Below are 8,654 nucleotides of genomic sequence, written 5' to 3'. Positions count from 1 at the left end.
AATGTTCCTCTGTAATGAATTCAAATTTAGCTTTATTTGAATTCACCAGTGACTTTGTCCTGTGTCCTTTGGTTTGTTAATTGAATGGAAAGAAATTTTAATTTGTTCTAAAGCAACAGCGTTCTTGCTAGTCTTTTCTGATCATGTATGCTTCAGTGTGTTCTGAAGTTCAGAGTAGTATTCAGGCTGTTATTAGACTTAAACATTTTCATCCTAATCCAAGATTTTACAGTTAGAGTGCTTAAACAGATATGTAACTTGGCTTTATTACATCATACCTTATACACAGAACTGCAAGGGTAAGTGATCCAGATTGGCTGATAGTACTGCAAATTGTAGGCAAATGATCTAGTGTCATCACAAGAACTATTCCATTGTGCTAGCAAATATTATGGCACTCTGCAGTTGAAAAGAGAGAAAAGATGGCATAGCAGTTTTACTGCTTTTGTTTCTGTGTTTTGTTGAAGCAGAACAAAAGGCCTGACTCACACTTTTTTTAATTCAGTGATGCAGCTGTTCTGGACTATGGTGCTGGGTAGAGCTTCAGGTCTCTTTGGGCCCACTTCTGCTTGGTTAATTCTTGCCAGTTTGATCTGATTTTTATTTTATACCTAGATTTTTTTCATCTGAGTTGTTTATTGAAGGAATTAAAGTTGGGGTTTTTTAGGCACAGCCTAGTTCGTATTGAGAATCGTATTATGGCAATAAACTTGTTAGCAACATAAAGTGATTCTGAGCTGTTGCAGCTAGGAGGAAAACACTTGGCATCATGATTGTCTTGTTAAACCATAGTTTTGCTGGAATTGACAGTGGGCTGTTGTTTTAAGTTATAAATGCAATTGTCTCATGATAAATAGATAAATAATAGTTTATTCAGCATTCATTAACAAGACAATGTCTGTATTTTAGGGAAAAAGAAAAGAGTATTTTTGTGAACCACAGTCTTTTTTTCTTTTTTTTTTTTTTTTTCTCGGAGACAAATATTTGACAGTAAACTTGTCTTTGTTAGTTCTAGAAAGCTTGGCAAAACAACTTCAAAACCAGCTTCATTTATTGTAAAATATGAGATTAGCTTCTAAAGGTGGGGTATTTTGGGGCATGTTTTGCTGTCTCACATTCCCAACTATACATAAAAAAAAAAATAATTAAAAAACCTCCCCTATTTACAGTCTGCTTCTGGCAGCAAAGAATTCCAGTGAATATTCAGTTAGCTGCTCGTAATATTATCTGCACTAATTATTTATTAGAGGGGGAAAAAGAAATCAAATATTTACTTTTGGGCTCTTTAATTGAATGACATTGTTCACAGCTAGCTACTTGGTACCTTTCACTATGGAATATTCTAAGTTGTACAGATACACATTTTTCTTGTTATATTGTAGGCATTGTTAATATCTTAAAGCTGAAAATAAGGAAAGTTGTGTTTGACAACCTGAGGAAAAAGCATCCTGTGTAAGGAGGAGCTGCTTGCTTGAAGTCAGCTTTGCAGAAAAGCTGATTCCCACCATAGCTGGGGACTGGTGAGCAACACCAAGCCAACCATGAGCCGGCAGTGCACCCTTACACCAAAGACGACAACATCCTGGGATGCATTAGCCAGACACTTGCCAGCAGTTTAAGGGAGGTGATCCTTTGCTCCTCACTGTGGGTGAAGACATGGAGTGGTGGGCTAAGTTCTGTGCCTCCCCAGTTTGAGGAGGATATGATGTACCGGAGCAAACCCACTGCAGGGTCACAGCTATGACTGAAAGACTGTAGATCCTGTCATAGGAAGAGACATAGAGAGAGCTGGAGCTCTCTTAGCATCTCAGCCTGGAGAAGACAAGGTTTGTGAGGGCTATAATTGTGTGTGAGTATCTGAGGGAGGGGAGAGAGCTCTGGTTTCCCCAGTATTCCCACAGAGAGGACAAGGGGCAATGACCACACACTGAAAAAAACAGGAAATCCAATCTTAGTACCAGAAAACAAGATTCTTTTTTTCTGGGAGGGTGGTCAAGACACTGGAACCAGTGGTGGAGATCTCATCTTTACAGATGCTCAGAACCTGCCTGAGCCCAGCCCTGGGAAACCTGTTCTGGCTGACCCTGCTCTCCACATAGGAGTTGCACTGCATGATATCAAGTGCTCCCTTCCAACTTTAGCCATTCTGTGGTTTTGTGAAGTACGGCCTGCAAATCCTTTCGATGGTTGGTGCTACACCCATTTGTGTGCCACAAGTGAAGACTGCTTAGTTACAAGTATTATCTTCACTTCGTGCTGCCTACTTTTGACATTTTTTCAGCAACAGAAAACAATAAAAAGACTGCTGTGGAAAAAGCCCATTCTGTCTAAATCCTGAGACCATCACTGTTAGGTGTGCTGTGGCTGAGATTGACTCTAATACCAAAATTGATACCACAGTGCTATCGAAGATCACATTGTTAGCCTACTACAAAGCGAAGATTGAAAAGCTAGATGTAAAGCATAGGCATGCTATCCTGAAAAAATCAAAAGTGTTCAAAAGGTCTTAAACATTCTCAAAGGTGGGAATGTGTAATTCACAACTACTGTTATCCTGGGTACTGTTATGCTGGCTGCTTGGCAAACAGCAGAGGGGACTGAACAGATACAAGGTTGTTTGAGGCTGTTTCAATAAAGTTAGTTAAAAAGCTGTTCTACTTGAATAGTCTTTGTAAGACAAAAGAAGTTCTTTATATTCTCATTGGAGGAAAAAAAAAAAAGGGTTTTCATGTGTTGCTGTGTGTCAGGCTTGATGCGCTTCTGACAACACTTGACTTTTTCCAGTCATTGAAAGTTGAGCTTAAGTATCACTAGATTGAAATTTCAGCATGAAGTAGCCTTAAAACTTTTAACATATGAAACTTCTTAACCAATTTACATTGGGAAAATATTAATTGTAAAACACCATAGAAATAATGTTTCCCAGGGAAGAAATTCCATTTTCTCGTGACAATGAATTCTACCTACTCCTTCTCCCTTTTTTATAAATCTTTTTGTTTCTCAGGCAAGACTACTTTCTCTTTCTTTCTGTGAAAGGAAGTAAAAATATAGCATATTTCTTGTACAATGTCAAGGAAAATGGTTTAAGAAAGAGAATAGTGTAAAAGAGTGCTTAGAATCTGATTACTCTTGTTAGCAAGGAAGGGGGCAACCTTAAAGAAGAATCTCAGCATCAGCTTTTCCCTAGAGGTATTAGTAAGATGTCTTAATTTTTTAATTTTTTCAAAATAATTAGAAAACCTCAAAAGGGTTTTTGTTGCCTAGAAGAGGTTTTATGGTTGGTAAATGAGGTATCATACACATCGTTGTAAATTTAATGTTTTATTTTCAGTTTCTTTTGCTTACAGTGGGCAAACAGTTCTCTAACCTTCAGCACTGAAGAGAAGACATGAAAGAGATTATTGAAGATGAGAAAATCAATTTGCCTTGCTATTATGCTAGAAGCTATGCACATCTCAAGTGTGTAGCTGTGCCCTGTCTCCTAGAACCTAAGGTATATCCATACAAATGGAGCCATTTGTGTGGACATATATAAATGAAAAAAGGCTTTCATATTGTCATATTGAGACTTTTTTTTCTCCACAAAGCCACAGATATTTTGCCCCAAAATTTCTGGAGTCAGGTAGATAGTGGATTTACTATTTTTTTCCAGAACAGAATTATACAAAAGACCCAAATAAGTCTTAAGCTAGAACAGTATTTGATCAGTAACTCACCTAGTACCTTAAAGACAAATAACAGCAGTGCAGGTCTTTCTCAAGCATCCTAAGCATTGCAAAGGTCCTTGGTGGGGCAAGTCATCTGCTTTTAAAGATCTTGTAGCCTAAATATACTTTAAATGTGAAAGGGCTGTAATCCATCCGAAGGCAAGCGTGGACTCAAAATCACCAGCAGCTTTGTCAGAGCATTGCTCATTTTGAGGTGCATCTGATGTGCAGTGATCTTGCCTCAAATCTTGGTTAAAATAAGTTTGTTAGGTCCATTTGGTAGATGCTGCACGCTATTCAGAAAGGTAGCAGAACTGTGCTAGTCACTGGTTTGAAATGGCCCCGCAGGATGGTGCTATTTTGTTATGTTAATGATGGTGGTTTAATTCGTTAAAAACACATTCACAAAAGATTTGGGAGACATAAGAGCTGGCAAAAGGCATTGTGGTTTTCAGACCTTTCTGCCGCCAGAGATGGTATGTAATGGTACTAAATATATAGTTTAATTATTTATTTGGTATTTAGCCAACTCTTTTATAGTGTGCTGCATAGAGAAGGGCAACGTATTGCATGATTTACTTAACAGAATTGTTTGTGTTGAGTATCGTTTATAGTTAGCAACAAGCGTGAATAAAAGTCACAACCTGTCAGAAGTTTTGGGGCAGTTCAAGTAGTGTAACACAGGAATTATACTTGGAGCCAGAACAGGTGGACAGGCAAAGAATAGGCTTGAAAAAGTCAGAGAATCCAGCATTCTCTCAGTTCGCCTATCATAGCAAGTGTGTGATAGATAACCTGTCATTCTGTTCAGGATTCCTGAACAAAAATAGTTGGAGGCATTCAGTTAGGATAATACATACACTGTATTTCATGTGTTTTTCTGTAGTTACAAAGGCTAGAAGGTTCTGTTTTAAGGAAAAGTTGAGATTTACTTGTCAGTAGCTAGTCTTTCAGAGGTATGAGATAGAAGGTGTGATAAAACCATTATAAGGACTGGCAAATGTGAATATGCAGTCCTGGAGGCACATCCAGAAAAATGCAGATGTTAACTCCAAGCTGTCATGATAGATTTTCACTTAGTGATATTAAGGAGGTGCATCTTATGCAACGCATTGTTCATGGATAACAAAATCACATTGTATTTGTCCATGGCTCTCTGATCTGTGACATTTACGCTTGCTTTCTACAAAAATTTGCATAAATAGATTTGTTTACATGGATGTTTGGGGAATACCTACTCTAAAAAAATTATCGTATACGAAACAAGTGTTAATGTGTGAACAAAGTATTATGACTTATGTCTGATTATTGCTTCATCAGTGCTCAACAGCTTTCTTTTCTGGGCCAAGCTGTCTCTCTTTTTCTGGGTCTGGTATGCAAGGACTTGGCCACCCATGAGAATGTATGTGTTTAATAGTAATTTTGTTGTTCTTTTATTTAACTTTGTCACTTGTTCTGAATTGTAATCAGTGACTTCAGTGAACACCTGGATTTTGTAAGTAACCAGTAATAACTAAGGTATAGATACGTGTTTGTGTATTTTATTAATAATTTAAAATATACATATTTCCATTCATCAGTCAATGCACAGAAGACTTTTAGATATATAGTTGTTGTATAGTTTCATTGGAGTTATTAGTGCGATCGCTTATGATAGCCAAGGATTTGATGCTTCTTCACAGTGAATGATTTAACTGAGTACTGTGTTTTTCTGTGTTTACCTTTACGGTTCATAGGATTTCATTTTTCCTGTTATGTAGGTCTAATTAAAGAAGCAATTTGTTTTGATGATGGGAGCTGATCTGCTCTGTTAGGCTTCCATGAAACGTGCAGACATCTGTTTCTACATCTACATTTCATATTATTGTAGCTTTTTGCACTAAGTAGGCTGCATGCACAGCAACAGATATGAGGACACAATAGTTTTTACTTAAGCAAACATATGAATTTCTTACGTGTCAGTTTTTTCTGTAATAACTCTGTGACCTTACCCACAATAAACACAAGATTTCTTTTATTGTATTACACTTACACAGGGGTCAGAAAATGCAAACAGATTAGCTATTAATGCACAGTAAATGCATTAAATCATTAAATTCTCTTTAAAACTGCCCTAGCATGCAGATAAGTTGTCCATCTGTCCCAGTATTCTGTCTGCAACTGTGATAGTCGGAGATGCTATTTAGGAATAGTTTGCAGACCTGGGTGCCCTCTGTTGTCAGATCTTCTCATACTCCACTGGCATCCTAAACTGCAGAACTAGAAATGTTAAAGGTACGTCCAAACCTAACCACTTGAACAGTTTTTGTATGTGAATTTGTTTATCCCTGTCTTGAACTTCTTGATACTGTTGTTCCATGGTTAGAAATCCAAGAATTTCATTACTCATTCTGAAGGAAATGTTTTCTTTTATCTGTTTTAAATCCATCACCTAGCAATTTAACTCCTAAATGAGTGTTCTCCATTTTGCCTTTGCAGGATTTGGTGAACAGTTCTGCCGTCATCTTACACAACTTACCCCTAGCAGATTTCACTCCATTTTTCTTTGTAAAGCAAGTGCTCCTCCTCTTTAATCATTTTAGTTGTCTTCTGCTATGTCCTTTTTGAGAACCAGTAAGTGGAGTGCAGAAAGAAATGGCATTACTGAAAATATGTGCACCTATGATAGACACAAGTGTATAAATATAGAGTTTAGCACTTGTTATACATTATGGGTCAATACTTTGATAGACATATTTTTATTAACTTTTGAAACCATTAGTGTAGAAAAGGAATGACATTTATGTAATGTGGGGGCTGATGCTGTTTCTGCAATAGAATCACTCAGAAAAAAAATGTTGTTGAAAGGAAGCATGATAAAAAAGGAAAAAAAATTCTCCAAAGCACTTACATTTTTCTTTAACACAATTAAAGCAGTAAAACGGTGTATCGTTTTGAAGACTAATTTAAGTACTCATCTTTAATGTGTTAGTAAAGTTACCTGCTAACGTACTATAATACTTTGATGTGATATTTTTGACCAAGTGTGTGCATATACATTGATAATTTCTGTAGTGAAGCTTTCTTTTAACTCAGGGAATTTTTCTAAGTTAAAGAAAAACAACTGCCTTAGTAGCTACATTAATATTTTTGGGCTTACACTTCACTGTAGCTGATAATTCTTCATGTCATTGTGTGTGTTGAAATACCTACAATACTGACTTCTTGAAAATTGCAGCAGCAGTGAAACAACTAATAAATAATCTTAGACTTCAAAGGCTTTTGACCACTAAGTCGCATGCTGCCAGACTGCTTATTGCAATGATTGCTGCTGTAACAATACTCTAATTAATATGCTTTGGCATGTAACTGGCACCTGCAGATACAGGAAGTCTCTACTGGAGTTTAGACTGCCTTATTCTTTAGCTACAGCTTCCAGATGAACACAACCCCTGTTTTTCACTGCAGATTCTCACCTGCTCCCTTTTTTCACCCTTACACTATGTTTAGCTGTTCCTATGCCAGACTCAGAGTCCTATAAGGCAGCACATCCTCCCAGAAATCTTCCAACCTGCTGCCAGAAGTGGATGAGGCTTCACTGGCTGCATGCCATATTCTGCATGTCAGCAGCACAGAGGACCTTGGACAGGAAGGAACTTGTTGCAGCAAATGGTCAGCTATTCCTGCTTTCGTAAGGGGAGATTTGTTGCCAAGGGAAAAGGTAGCAGGAAGGCTAGAGGAAACAGAACACTACAAAGGCATGTCTCTACTCCAAAGTATTTCTCTTCCATTTTGTTATGGGAAAAGAAAATAACAGGAAAGAGAGGACATGGAAAATATAAAGCCCCACCAGGGAAAAAGAAAAAAGGTTAAGCAGGGGAGGGAGAGGAAATAGGCAATGGGAAGGCCCAAAGATGGGTCTGCAAATCAGATAAAAGGGGCTTGTGGTTAGTTAAAGGGCAGAAAAAAAAAAAAAAGCAGAGTGAAACAGAAAAAGGAGAGATGCTGGAAATACTGAGAAATTGTGACAGAATTAGACAAAATGAGAGAAAAAAATGAGAAGAAAAAGACAAAAGGAGCTGAGAGCCTTTGGCTTTATAAAAGAAAACATTTCTGAAAGAAAAATGTAACTAATCCAAATGGGATCGGAGGAATTAATAGATGGAAAAGTGCCAAATATAATGAAAAGCAGAGGGGAAGAAAATGGGAAAATAAAAGGAAGCGGAAAGGAGAGGAGGGGGGAAACCTGACAAATTGACTTCTTTTTTTCCAATTCCTGTGTTTTGTCATATGTCTTTGAGGAGTCAGTTTATTCTGATAAAACAATTTAACTGTAATGATGGCACATCCTTTACTTTTATTCATTGATACCATTACTGTACTAGGTTTAGACCAGTGGTCTCCAAACATTGTTGGTCACACTCCTCTATCAGTAAAACATCTTTGAGCATGCACCCCTGATAAATGTATATTTATTTATGTATAAATTATATATGTGTACTATTGTACTAACATATACATTATAAAATATATACAAAAATAGAAATTAAAAAAAAAGTTATAAAGATGAAACAAACACTATTAAAAAAAAAAAAGTTATTAAGGGTAACATATTCCTGCACCCCAGTGGACTGTCTTGCATACAACCTGGGATGTACTCATTCCCCCACACGTACTTTGCAGGTCACTGGGCTAGGCCCTAATGCGATGTCTAAAGCTTTATGATGAGCTCTCTCTGAATCTATTGCTGACATTTCTGATACCTTGGTGATACCACAAGCTGCAGAGCTGTCTCGTCTCTTTGTGGCAGTGGAATCTGTTTCCAGTATTGTGCAGGAACAAATCGTGATACAGATAGTTAGCACAGTCAAAATAGAATACATTATCATTCAGTCTGACCACACTTGACATTCTCTAGGGTCTTTTCATCTTACTTTTACCAGCTGCAAGGATGAAAATAACAGTTTT

This window comes from Pezoporus flaviventris, unplaced genomic scaffold (genome assembly GCF_033815535.1).
Source record: "Pezoporus flaviventris isolate CSIRO_AGI_PZ_B2104156 unplaced genomic scaffold, CSIRO_AGI_Pfla_v1 ptg000064l, whole genome shotgun sequence".
In the NCBI taxonomy this organism is placed as follows: domain Eukaryota; kingdom Metazoa; phylum Chordata; class Aves; order Psittaciformes; family Psittacidae; genus Pezoporus; species Pezoporus flaviventris.
This window is presented reverse-complemented; position numbering follows the sequence as displayed.